At 44.0% G+C, this 13,811-nt stretch overlaps 1 protein-coding gene across 1 annotated transcript in view; it reads left to right on the forward strand.

The window, feature by feature from the left end:
- The first annotated feature begins 397 nt into the window (after window positions 1-397).
- norpA (no receptor potential A) overlaps window positions 398-13,811 on the forward strand; it is a 553,315-nt gene continuing 539,901 nt past the window's right edge. The window contains exon 1 of the mRNA XM_075865873.1: window positions 398-708. The gene's annotated coding sequence lies outside the window, so the exon portion shown is untranslated. The remainder of the gene's footprint in view (window positions 709-13,811) is intronic.

The following is a 13,811-nucleotide window of genomic DNA, read 5'->3' on the forward strand; positions in this document are numbered from 1 at the left end:
TAAATTACGAAAACATTTCCTGGTGTAGAGGGTTCAGATTCCCTTCCTCTCGTCTCTTTACTTATGGCTTTCTGGTTCTGCGTGCATGTGACACAGTATTTGTTTTTTTAATCCCACAGCTCTCTTACCACAGCTAACTTCAAATAAATCGGCTCAGTAATTCTGAGTATTGTAGACGCCCAAGCAACGAAGAAAGAGTTAAGAGAGAAGAAATAAGTATAAAACACACACTTTTTGAATTATTTTTTATCTCTCACAAGGGCTTTTATGGAGCTCAAGTTCAGTATATTGGCGTGTCATACTTCAAGGGCTATGGCATCATGTGCTAGGCATGAATGATGGGCAGGTACGAAGAAATTTGCATTAAGAAATTGCGACGGAGGAGCCGAAGCGTATAGCAGTTCCTGCACGCGGCTCTCTTAGTACTACTCGACGGCAGCGCCGCCGCTGTGGGCAACGCCGTAGGGATCAGGCGACGAGGTGCGGTCACGCCACTCAACACTTCTAGTACTCTCTAGCAAGGAGTAGCGAAAGTTGTTTAGCAGCGGCATCGGAAGAAGCGAGTGGTGCGCCGCCGCGATTGTAGAGAGCGCGCGCGGCACCAGTCTCATCGTCATTTCACGCGCGGTGGCTTCCTTATAGGTGTTCTGTGCTTCATTCGGCACTGCGGTCAAAGCGGACCGACGAGCTTGCGGTGGCGCCGTGCAGGTGAGTGGGACGCAAATGTTTTTTTTTTCTTTTTCGCGTTCTGGCGAGCACCCTGTCGGTCTGGTCGCGATCGTGCCATTCGAACGGGTTCTTCATCCCTCGAGGGGCGCCGCTTGTCTGCGGGAAAAGCTATCCCCTTCGCTCCTTTCGGCCGGTGGGCGGCCCAAGATGTACGCTGTCGCTAGGGCACAAATCGGCGATGGAACTGACCGTGCCATGCGTGACAAGTGCCGTAATTGTTTACGTCCTTTGCCGGATGATTGCTTTGCGTGTGCGCACGAGCAATTTGTTTTTGTTTCTCATCCGGCCTCGCTGAAGTATTCTGCGGAAAAAGCCGGTCGCGTTCGTACGCCGTCGATCAGGACACCCTGTTCAACTACGGTTTCGAGTGAACATCTAACGCTCTTTTCTGGGAGACCGCGGCGCAGATGCTCCCGCGCGCATTCTTGGCGGTTACCGGCCGTGAATATTATTTTTGGTTGAGGCCGTCGCAGGCATTTGTTCATCGTTTCGTTGTCCTTGTCGCGTGAAGGGAAGCGTGCTGCCGTTCTCCGCAATTAGTGACGGTGACGCCGGAAGATTCTCGAGAAGGAACTGCTGCTTCGTTTCGGTTCATGCGGAACAGATCCTGTGTGTGTTCATCGACGGCGCGTGACACGGGAAGCGCGCACACATCGCAGCATCATCGTATGCGCGTTGCCTCCAGTACAGCTATCGATCTCGATAATTGAACAACTTCTATAAACGAATGGTTCGATAGGACAAATGACGCTTTCGCTGCGAGCGCGGTATTTATTTTTCGGCCGTAAGGAGCGCAGTTATATATATGACGACTCACGATCGTGTTCGAATGCGCAAACGGTTGGCCTCAACTACAAAACTCATTTCACGCTACATTCAGTGCCGAGTATGTTTTTTCGTACCGTCGTACAACCCAATGCATTTGTTCGTGGCTGAAGTTGTCATAGTGTTGTAGTTCAAAGTTGCCTCTATCTATATAACTTCAGCTGATAATGTTTGCACTTCCCTTCTATTAGTAATTAATTTGTGATATATATATATATATATATATATATATATATATATAATTATTTTGCTGCGCGGGACGAAATGAGAAAACAGGAAACCTGCGTCCTGGCATCGCAGTTAAGCCAGCAAATTAATGATGCCGTACCAGCTAGCCTCTGTCAAAGCCTTATTCAAATATATACATATGTAGACCTTAAGTCAACATTTTAAGACAGTGCACACACACGAACACAAAAGAATAAAGAAGGAACCTATGACAAAAGCGCTCTAAAAGAGGAGCTCTGTTCTCGTGTTGTTGGTTCCTTCGCTATTCTTTTGTATTGGTGTGTATGCGCCTTTTTAAGATGCAGATTACCAAATCACCTGAGCATCTATCTTTCTTTTGCATAAGTCAAGTTTGTTCATCAATACATTGTATAATGTGACCTTGATTAGATTTTACTCAACAAGACAAATTTTTTAACAAGAACTGGAATTTTTAGGCTCATATGGATTTACCTTTAAGTTGCAGAGCCAGCGAGTACTGCACACCAACTTCTAAGCATTTCCAAGGCTTTCAGTTTGAACTCAAGAGTTATAGCCCTGTCACACAGCAAATCTAATGCCCTTTACAACAAGTTACATTAAGCAGACATAATTAAATTATACTTGTGTGCTTTCACGTGATGAAAACAAATGTTATTTTGAAATGATGACCCTCACCTTAGTCCTACGGAGTTTGGGAGAAATAAAAAAGTACTAAAGCTTGCTGGCAACAAATGTTAGTTGGTAACAACTATACTGGTAGTCCGGTAGAGCTTTCGCTGACTGGGACGTTTATCCACAAAAATAATTTTTATGGCAGAAAAGGTGCTCCTAGAATATGAATGTGGCCTAGAATATGAATGTGCTCTCTGTAGTATACAAGCTATTTACAAAGGTAATTGCTAACAGAGTAAAGAAAACATTAGAATTCAATCAACCAAAGGAACAAGCAGGATTTCGAACAGGCTACTCAACAATTGACCACATTCATACTATCAATCAGGTAATAGAGAAATGCTCAGAGTATAACCAACCACTATACATAGCCTTCATAGATTACGAGAAGGCGTTTGATTCAGTAGAAATATCAGCCGTCATGCAAACACTGCGGAATCAGGGCGTAGATGAAGTATATATAAACATTCTGGAAGAAATCTACAGGGGATCAACTGCTACCATAGTGCTTCATAAAGAAAGCAACAGAATACCAATCAAGAAGGGTGTAAGGCAGGGGGACACAATTTCCCCAATGCTATTTACCGCGTGCTTACAGGAGGTTTTCAGAAGCCTAGAATGGGAACAGTTAGGGATAAGAGTCAATGGAGAATACCTTAGTAACCTGCGCTTCGCCGATGACATTGCATTGCTGAGTAACTCAGGGGAGGAATTGCAACTCATGATTACGGAGTTAGACAAGGAGAGCAGAAAGGTGGGTCTTAAAATTAATCTGCAGAAAACGAAAGTAATGTACAACAACCTCGGCAAGGAGCAGCGCTTCGAGATAGGTAATAGTGCACTTGAAGTTGTAAAAGACTATGTCTACTTAGGGCAGGTAATAACCGCTGAGCCGAACCACGAAATTGAAGTAACTAGAAGAATAAGAATGGGGTGGAGCACATTCGGCAAGCACTCTCAAATTATGACAGGTAGATTGCCACTATCCCTCAAGAGAAAGGTATATAACAGCTGTATCTTGCCGGTACTTAGCTACGGAGCAGAAACCTGGAGACTTACAAAGAGGGTTCAGCTTAAATTGAGGACGACGCAGCGAGCAATGGAAAGAAAAATGGTAGGTGTAACCTTAAGAGACAAGAAGAGAGCAGAATGGATTAGGGAACAAACGGGGGTTAAGGATATCATAGCTGAAATCAAGAAGAAGAAATGGACATGGGCAGGGCATGTAGCGCGTAGACAGGATAACCGCTGGTCATTAAGGGTAACTGACTGGATTCCCAGAGAAGGGAAGCGGGTTAGGGGGAGACAGAAGATTAGGTGGGCAGATGAGATTAAGAAGTTTGCGGGTATAAATTGGCAGCAGCAAGCACAGGACCGGGTTAACTGGCGGAACATGGGAGAGGCCTTTGTCCTGCAGTGGACGTAGTCAGGCTGATGATGATGATGATTTCACAGAACTTTCTATAGTTGCAAGACACACTCAAAAAACCAACATGACCGAGGATATGCGTGACTGGGCATGAGTACAGTCAGCTGAAGCGGGGCGCATGACTGACTTCCCGACTGAAGAAATGAGACAGTGGCAGCGATTTCGTATAGAAACCATTTTGGCCACCCGAACGCGTGCAATCGAATGATCAGCATCCGCGATACAGGCAACAACAATAGAGCGAAAATCAAACATGGTTGGCATCCAGCCATCCTAGTTAAGAGTAGCTTTTTTTTTTTTAAATTATCGCGTGTGCTATTATGTCATCAAACCAGTAATATGTGGATCTAGTACGAACAAGATATTACGAGAATTCTTTTGGAGAGCACCATGTTTTGCTAAACTTATGAAAACTAGTTTAATGTCCCTATATTGTCGAATGGTGAGATATGCCCTCTACTTCATAGAAAAATGGGGCCCTCTGTCTAAGTTATGGGGGACCAGTGCTGGATAGGTGGTGCGCCGAAAAAGAGCACTTGGCGAAGAGTCGCGACACAACTTAGCTGCTCGTGCAAAGATGACCTGCCCAGTGTACCACTCTGAGAGCACGCGTGTGCGCCGCTGATGCGCTTCATTTTGGAACGAACAGCTCGAAAATCCATTGAACCAGTAATACTGTACTGTGGTTTAGAACAAAACTTTGTCTGAAGGCTACTCTAACATAAAAAGCACTAAAAAACGGAGAGAAGGCCTGCAAAGCGGACTGCGTCTATGCATATACTTAGTATCGAAGGGACAGTGCTGTGCCATGATGGCAGCTCCCTCTTCCTCATTTTTTGGTTGCATACTGGGTTTTGGACTAATGTTAGTACCGGCTGACATGCTCCCATTCATGAGTCCGTGCTGCGACGATACCATGCTGCCAATATCTGCAGTAAAATAAAAACAAAAGCAGAGTAAATGGTAGCTGCATCATTTTTCCATCTGGCATCGTTTGTACGCCCTGTTCGCGGTATGTATGCACGGGGACTTTGATCAAGCAAACCACTGTGGCAGCATAACACGTGTCAAGTCGCGCTACTATTCTCGAGGGCGCGAAATAGATTAGCAACCTTGGCAGCCGCACTTCAATGGGGGTGCAATATAAAAAGAACACCCGTGAACCAAGATATATGTGCGCATTGGAGAACCCCAAGCTGTCACAATCTTGATGTGCACACTACAGCGTACATCAAAATTATATCTTGTTTGGCACATGAAAGCCTAGCAATTGTCGATGTTGAACAGACACCTTTATTTAAGGCCGACACAGGCAAGCAGAAAAACTGAAACTGTGTGTTAGGCGAACTAAACGAGTGAAAATCGAAGATATTTGATACTACTCTAGAAAGGCATAAATTCCAATGTTACTTAGCCACGGCAGCCAGTGAGAAAACACTTGTATCATCGGCTGACTCCAGAAAGTTAAGCTTCGAGTAGTCCACTGCTTTGTTTGTAACAAGAACCTTGTCCTTTGTGCAATAGAAGGTAAATAGAAGCATCCCTTTATCGAGTGTTCACCGCGAAAGTATCTTTTATAACAGCTCAGAGGTGTAGGTGAACGTGTCCCTGCACAAGTCTTGTGGACAAGGCAGCTTTCCTTTACATGCAACTGTTCAAAAAAAACAAGACTACCTGCTTATCGTATCATTCACTTCATGTGGGGGCATCGGAGTTTGGTGGTGGTGCTCAGATGGATGGACGCATATAAACTTTGTTAGTCTTGAAGTGCATAGACTCGATGCTTAGCGGACCAGATGAAAAAAAAATAAAATAAAATATACATAGGCTGTATTTTGCATAATATGTTTGCTTTATTTCCGGCAAAACGCCGTTGAAACTCGAGTCTTTGATCCTGGTTTCTATTTGTTGCTGTCTTCACTATTAAATAAATATAGCAGACACGCACTGTTCAGTTTAGAAACGAGCCCGACAGAACTAGACAGGAGAGCGAGAGCAGAATTTTGTTCACCTGACCGCTTGGATGCCACGCCGCCTCCTCTTTCTATGTCCTCCCTTTCCTCTATATGTCCTTCCTCTTTTTATATATGGTTGCAGTAGAATACGCAGTAGTACTGCCAGCGCCCATTGTTTTTGTTACGGCGATGCACGCACGCACTGTCTCAACCAAGCCACCCTCTCATCTGCGGGAGCAGCTGAGAAATGCGTGCCCTCACCGCCAGGGTGGTCGTGGAAACTCCAGTGCAGGTTTCCTATAGCAGAAACTGCTAGTACGAACTTGCATGCAAAATGATAAAATAAACCCTTCAGGAGGCCATACCAGGTCAACTACTCAAGCATTCACCTATTTGGCTGTAATCTTCAACACAGTACTACAATTCAATAGGTTACCCTGGGAATACAGGGCAACAACTTTCTCTACTCCTTGCCTATGCTGGCATTTATGTCGTTAGGAAGAAGGATTTGCAAGGTCGCTGCGTTGATCTAATTAGGTGGTTGCATGCTGCCGCCACTCCTCAAGTCACCAGTGCTGGCTTCTGGTTACTTCTCAACATGGTCCGGGCAAAAGGGATATCAGGCTATTTTTGCCCCCTTGAAGAAGGATGCAGTGCATGGATCATGCCTTCTACGAGCAGGCGCCGTTTCGCAAAAATAAAGTGGTTCGTACCCAGCAGCCTAGCGGTGTGTCCTTCCTTTGGAATGCCGCTCAAACCACGCAATGCAACAGGGATGACAAAAAATGTGCAGCCACCCCGTGATTCAGAAGTGCCTCGTGTGCCTGACCTAGATTACAACGAAAGTGCTGGATCATCTGCTCCTGTGACTGACCCAGCAAAACCGACCAGCCCGGCAGAGAGCTGTTCTGACACACCGCCTCTTCGGATATTTTTGAGAACACGTTGTCCAATGAAGTTACTGAGCTACGACAAGCAGTTCAAGCAAGTCTTGATATGCAGTGTTGACCAGTGCATTTTTGCCAAGAAAGGAAGCTGTAGTTTTCATTACATAGTTTTCCGGCAACCTTTGGCTGCGCCCCCTTCTGAGGCTTAAGCCCAGTATTGGTTAGATGAGGTTACAAGTTTAAAGCTGATCACGAATAAGCCCAGTTGGGGCCTATTTGTGCATTGATTGGCTCATCTATGCAGCTTGCATAAGGAACCAGTCACGATTTAGAAATTTAATCTGCATTATAGATTTGAGGACCGGATTAACTGGCGGAACGTGGTAGAGGCCTTTGTCCTGCAGTGGACGTAGTCAGAATGATGATGATGATAGATTTGAGAGCGATCAAAAGTGACCATGTAGCTCCAGTGTAAGGCTTCTTGCATGCCACCTCTGCAGTGCAGGCTGTCTTAAGAGTCTCATCTTGCAGCATATGAGCAAATAACTTATGACTGCATGTAATTGTATCTGCCATGCAGATAAGAGATGCTTGTGAAATCAAAAGTTAAGTGGAATTTAGTTTAGGAAAAAAAACAATGATGGGAAAACAAAGCCACTACTAAGTAATATTTTTATTTAATGGCATTTTCAACCACAGCCTCAAAGAAAGCCATAGCCCCGTTTCTGTTTTTTTTTAAAGAAGAGACTGTTATTTGAACACCATAAAAACCCACAAATGTGAACAGAATGCAAACATATACATGTAGTCAACAGCCACTTTTGTAGTTTTCTTTCCAGAATTGTGACTTTCCATGTTACTGTTGTGATGTCAGTAAGGATATGCCTAATCACGAAGTGTTCAACTTGTCTCCACTTATTTTCTCGTCATGGTGGATGCAGACATGTTAAGCCACTGAATAAATGCCTCACCTCATCTTAATGATCTTTGGGTGTTGATTATTATATCATATTATATCATCATTACTATTATGGGATTTCAACTTTATTTGTATGCAGCTTTCTTTGCATACTAGATGGTTTGGGTGTTGTACAGTGTATAATTTCACTCCCAGTGGATTGTTGCAGGTATAGCGAGCCCTTACTCGATCATAACGTGGCCACAATTGTAACATCATGGGTGAATTTTCATTGCGCCCAGAAGAAAAATTAAAGAAAAATAAAATACGTGTGTGCATCATGAATTGCACTTTTTAGACAACTGGAATTTCGGTATTTGGTTGTAACGAGAGGGTCGACTTCATGTAGCAAAAATTGTAAAAAGAAAAAAGCGTTACATGATTAAATACAATACTATTTAAAAACTGGTTCTTTGTTCCATTCTCTGACGAAGCTAGCACTTTTTCTTATTGGTTGTTTCCTTCTTCACCCTCATTTTTCCCTTTGTTCTTGTTAACGCAATGCTTTCTTTGTTGGTTTCAGACATACAGTTTCTTAAAATTGACTAGAAGGGGCACTGCGATCGTTGATCGACCATGGGAATGATGGGTAGTCCATGAATTTGTCTAGTCTTTGTACTTGCGGGTGGTGAATCGCACTTGTGGCTTTGTTTATTGCTGGATATGGTTTTGTTTCGAAGAAAAGAACGAACCCTTTTGAATTTCGTGATTCCATTTAAAATGGTAAGCCTAAAAGAATAAAGAGGTGCAGCACAACCGCTGAACATTTGCTTATTTTTGTTTCGTGAGAAAACAGCTGCAAGCAACTCGAACACACATGAAGCCACATGTATGAAGGTTAGATAAATCCATGTATTCGCCATCATTCCCATGCTCGCTGAAGTGCCGTGCGTTGTAGCTCTCATAGAGATTAGCGCCAGAGTTCCCTTTAGTGTATATTTAGGAAACTCTATGGTTCCAAAGACCGTGTATATACATTCTTGGTAGGGTCCCAGTAAAGCAGTAAACATTTCCAGGTCTATGTTTGAATCATATGCCATGACTCTTACTATTGCCTTTTGATGCGACTACCTTCTGTTTCGATGACCTGGGCGGTGTCGAAGTTGTTACGATGGTCAAGCTTTTCACTGTGGACACGCGGGGTAATGTCTTTGGTGGTCACGTTATTGGCCTACATGGGGAATGCATCTATTGTAAGAGGTTGGTAGTGATTGCTTCTTCTCTTGTTTGCTTTTCTTTGGAGCCAGTGCTTCCTAATACAAAAATTGGGAAATCATTAAGCTCAGCTTTTAAAAGTTCAATGCGGTAGCTTGTGTCAGTGAAGCTTTCGCATATGGCGGCATTCTGTGTAATGGGTAGCAGTGGCGTAGCCAAGGGGCGGTTCGGAAGGTTCAAACCCCTCCAAACCCGAATTTTTTTGCGAACCCCCCCTCTCCCCACCACTAACCCATCTTTTTTTTTTTTGTCGCTTCGAGCTGACATGATTTAAAAACTAAGCGGTGCAACCATCACAATATCAATTCTGAGCGCTTTTAAACTGAATAATATCTGCACACGGGAAAACGTGTCGTGGTGTTTGTCAAGGCTCTGGTACTCTGAAAAATTTTGGGCAGGAATTTCCACCGCAAGCCTTATAAGTTTGCTCGGCAACGGGATTGACGCTGCAGCGGTGGTTAAACGTGTACCCTCTGGAACAGACCTCGCTGGAGTCGGCCACTACAAATTTTTTCATCTAGTTAGAGGTTTGTTTTCATGGTAAAAGCCATACGCAGTTGCAATGTCTGATAGACCACATTCAAGCATGTTACAGTGCGACCCTTCTTACTTTTGCTAAGGCATATTTAAGCCAAAACAATTATTTGTATTGAATCTTCGCATATTTTGCTATTCTGCTAACATCTAAACACACAGCCACACACGGGTGTGCACACGCACGACAGAATATTTAGCTTATCTACGTAACATCGCCTGTATGCAAGTGTACAATATATTGATACCTGTCCTCGCTATGGCCTACAGGCTGAAGACACTCCGAAGTATTGTATAGTGACAAAGGTGCAACCCAGACAAAAGTGCAGGCCAACCACTATCGCCCCGCCACGGTGGTCTAGTGGCTAAGATACTCGTCTGCTGACCCGCAGGTCGCAGGATCAAATCCCGGCTGTGGCGGCTGCATTTCCGATGGAGGCGGAAATGTTGTAGGCCCGGGTACTCAGATTTGGGTGCACGTTAAAGAACCCCAGGTGGTCGAAATTTCCGGAGCCCTCCACTACGGCGTCTCTCATAATCATATAGTGGTTTTGGGACGTTAAACCCCACAAATCAAATCATCAAATCAGGCCAACCACTATCGTAGAAAGACCTACTAAAATACACATCATGTAACAAAAGCTCATAAATGAAAATCGGTGCTCATAAACCGAATGAAGTGTAATGAGATACGCAGTCTGGGCAGCTCTAAAGGAGCTGTAGTGTAACTTAATGGTGTACATCGGTTTTCATGAGTTCTTTTAGCACACAAGTCGTATTCAGGCAAAGCATAACTACAGCTGGGACCCGTTTCTTCGGCTGCGGTAGCTTTTTCGCCAGTTGTTGAGCGTGTTCTAACGGCAGCGTCGCCTTTCACGAAATTATCACCAAGCGTTACTTTACGGCGTTTCGGTGCAGTCATCCAGTCTCATAGAAGGGCACTGAGTGACACAGAACAAGAACTGCCCAGCAGTATGTGTAGGCAGTGTGTTTAGATGGGGGGACTTTGGATTGTTCGGGCAGTGACACTCAATGTGAGAAACGGGAACTTTAGCGACGGTGCATGTCAGCTGGTAAAGTCCTGCCTTGAAAACTAGCGCTCGTTTGTCTCCTGGCGGAAAGATTCACAGTTGTACATTCCCTCTGCTTCCCTTCACGCACCGGTAACATCTCACTCGCCCAGTATCTTACGTCTCGCGTTTGTGAAAACGTCTCGCGTTTGTGATTGTGCTACTACAGAAGGCTGGTAGTTATTGTTGCGTTGTCATCCTTTACTACAAACCTGAATTAGCGCGAAGGAATTGATGCCAGCAGTGAAACTCCAGCGACTTGCATCGGAATGCCTAAAACAGGCAACCGACAGGCATGGATTGTACATAGCGTAAGGAAACTCATGTTGCATGCGCTGGCAGTTCTCGTGGGAGTTGGCGCGTTCTGAGAAATTGATTATGGTGCACTCTGCTCTGAACAAAACCGAAGTTATTCCTTCATCACTAGTGAACCGATGACTCAAGATTTTGTGTGGTACGAGGCTGCTCTTGTTCGCGCCCGCGTATGTGCTGCAAGCATAAATACACGTACTAGTTAGAAGATTGTATGCATGGCATATCTTTGCTGCGTGGTGAAATATTCTGTACAGTTCCATATCTGTTGACGTGAAAAGGAAATGATAGCTACACGCTTGCAAATAATGCAAGGCACCTTGCCGCAATGCTATCGTGCCAGGGAGCAGAAAGATAAAATCTACGAAAAAGAAAATGAAGGGGGGACAGAAAGTTAGGTGGGTCGATCGGATTAATAAATTTGCAGGTACAACGAGGCAGCAGAAAGCACACTACTGGGTTGATTGGCAGATCATCGATGGGAGAGGCAGATCATCGATAGGAGTGGTTTGAGAGCCCTAAATCAAAGGAAACGGTACTTTATAAAGTTGATCCACACAGAAAATTTTCCATAGCGACAGACCTCCCACGACACCTAGAGACATTGATCCACCGACTTAGATTGGAAGCAGCATACACAAACAGCTTCCTGCACAAGATACATCGATCCAACTCACCGGAATGCCATTGTAGTCATGCAGAAGAAAATGTTCACCATATTCTTTTGGAGTGCGCTAAATACGCGAATGAAAGAGAAAAATTAAAGAACAAATTAGCAAGTTTGGACAGATGGCCCCCTCACAATAAAGAAACTACTTGGACCATGGCCTGAGATGAATCTCCAGAAAAAGGCAATAATCTTCCTGACAGACTTTTTAGTGGAGACCGGACTGGACAAGCGCCTATGACTGACAGCCAGAGATGGGTATTATATAATATGTGGTCATGTATATACTGAAATTAGATTAGTAAGGTGTGCGTGTAAGTAGTTTATGACTGTGTGAACTGCGCGAAGAAAACTGTCTATTGGCATGATATTTGAACTGGTTTCAGTGTGCTGCTATGTTTTTTTTTCCGTATTGTTAATTATTGGGTACCGTTCTGTATTATTATTTTGTTTTTCGCTGCAGAACTTTGTGATATGAAGTAGCCGAGGCAATAGGCACCTCAACCTCTCCACAGCAAAACAGTTAAAACAGAGCAGGCCTTTGTCCTGGAGTGGGCGTAGTGAGGCTGATGATGATGATTACTTTACTGTTACTTATTCTCCCCACAAGCATGCGCATAGGAAGAGGGGGAGGAAAGGGGAGTCTCGTGACTGGTTACGTGTACAGAATCTGCTCAAACTATATCGCCGATAGTCACGTCACTGAAGAAAGCTGCACCCCCCCCCCCCCCTGTCGTGTCAGTGTGAGCCTCCCCCAGAAAAAAATTTCTGCCTATGCCCCTGATGGGCAGCATGCTTTAAACCAGAAGCGACTATGCATGTCATGTGAAATGTTTTTGAACTTGCTATGCATCCACTAGGTGGTCTTAAGGGAATACGCGCAGTGCCTTTTGCAACGGGTGGCTGGCTATAAACTACGAAGTTATAATAATCACATGTTCTGACACCAGATGGCAATGTACACTAGTACCATTCAATATTAATGGGATATTACATGTGTTTTGCAGCCTATATATAGGACGCGTGTGTTTATTAAGGATGATAGTCATTTTTAACTGCATTTCCATGCAGAGCGAGTTATTCTCATTGTGTTTTCAAGGAGACATGTGACTGTGTGACAGAACACCTGCTTGCCACGACGATGGCCTGGGTTTGATCCTCCTAGGACCCGAAAATTTATATCATTTATTTTATTTGCACTTTTCTTAATTTTTAGGTCACGGACAAGATGATTTTTCACTTACAACCAATAAAGCCGACACGTACATCAATGCTGTAATTTCTGCTCAATAAGCTCTTTAACACTGTCGCATTAATATGCTATCTTAGCATACCAAAATGGCAGGTCAAAAACTTGAGCAAAATAAATTGACCAATTTGTTGTTGGAAGTTTGGTGGTTGAGTGAAAGCAGCTTTGCTCAAACCAAATGTGTGAGGCTTTGAATGATGTATCCCTGGTGAGATAACAGACCCTCTGACAATTGGCATCTTACTGTCATTTCTGCACTTTCCCTAACCATAGTCCTTGTCCTCAGTGGGAGGAGTCCTGGCACATTTGATGAGAGAGATAATGGAGGCAGGTTTGCACACATTAGGAAATGAGCACAGGTCCCCCATTTCAGTTTTTTTCAATTATGTCTGGTCTATGTTGCGACACGTGCCCCTGTGCAACTGAACAGATGCCTTGCAGGTCGATGATTTAGGAGCACTTTCAGAAAACTTTTGCCAATTTTTTTGCCTTAAGCTATGTTCTAGATATGAAGAGCATGAGTCATGAGGACAGCACAGTGCGCCATCTAGGTCAGCTGAAATGGGAAGACCTGCACAAGCAGAGGGAAAGATGGCAGTTCAGGTGCGAGGCTTCTCTTCTTGGGAATTCAGGGAAGGAAACCCTTCTGTGGACTCGCTCAGAGGTGACTCATCACATTCAAAGGGTGCAACAAACAAGATCTTTTTTAGGTGTTGTGCACGAAATGATGCATCAGAAGTGATGTTCCTGTAGAAGAGATTATTACAATATTACCTGAAGGAAAATGTGGTTATAGTGTCTTTCAGTCTTTTAGTGGGCACTGCCACCATAGGAATGCTGCTGAGATAAACTGTTTTGGTTATACTGGCCATTTCATAGAAGATAAAGCTTTCTGGTTAAAATGTTCATGACAGGTCTCAGTTATTGTGCACTACATAATGCCGTTATGGTTGCTTACATATGGTGTCTATCCCAAACTTGATTGTCTATTTCTGACTGTGCACTTCTTGCTTAAAATACGATGACACCTATATTCAGGTCGAAATCGCTGGTAAGAAAAAAAGGGGTGGTGGGTGGACTTTCCTTGAATGGCACAAAA

The sequence above is a fragment of the Rhipicephalus microplus genome, chromosome 6 (genome assembly GCF_043290135.1).
Source record: "Rhipicephalus microplus isolate Deutch F79 chromosome 6, USDA_Rmic, whole genome shotgun sequence".
Lineage (NCBI taxonomy): Eukaryota > Metazoa > Arthropoda > Arachnida > Ixodida > Ixodidae > Rhipicephalus > Rhipicephalus microplus.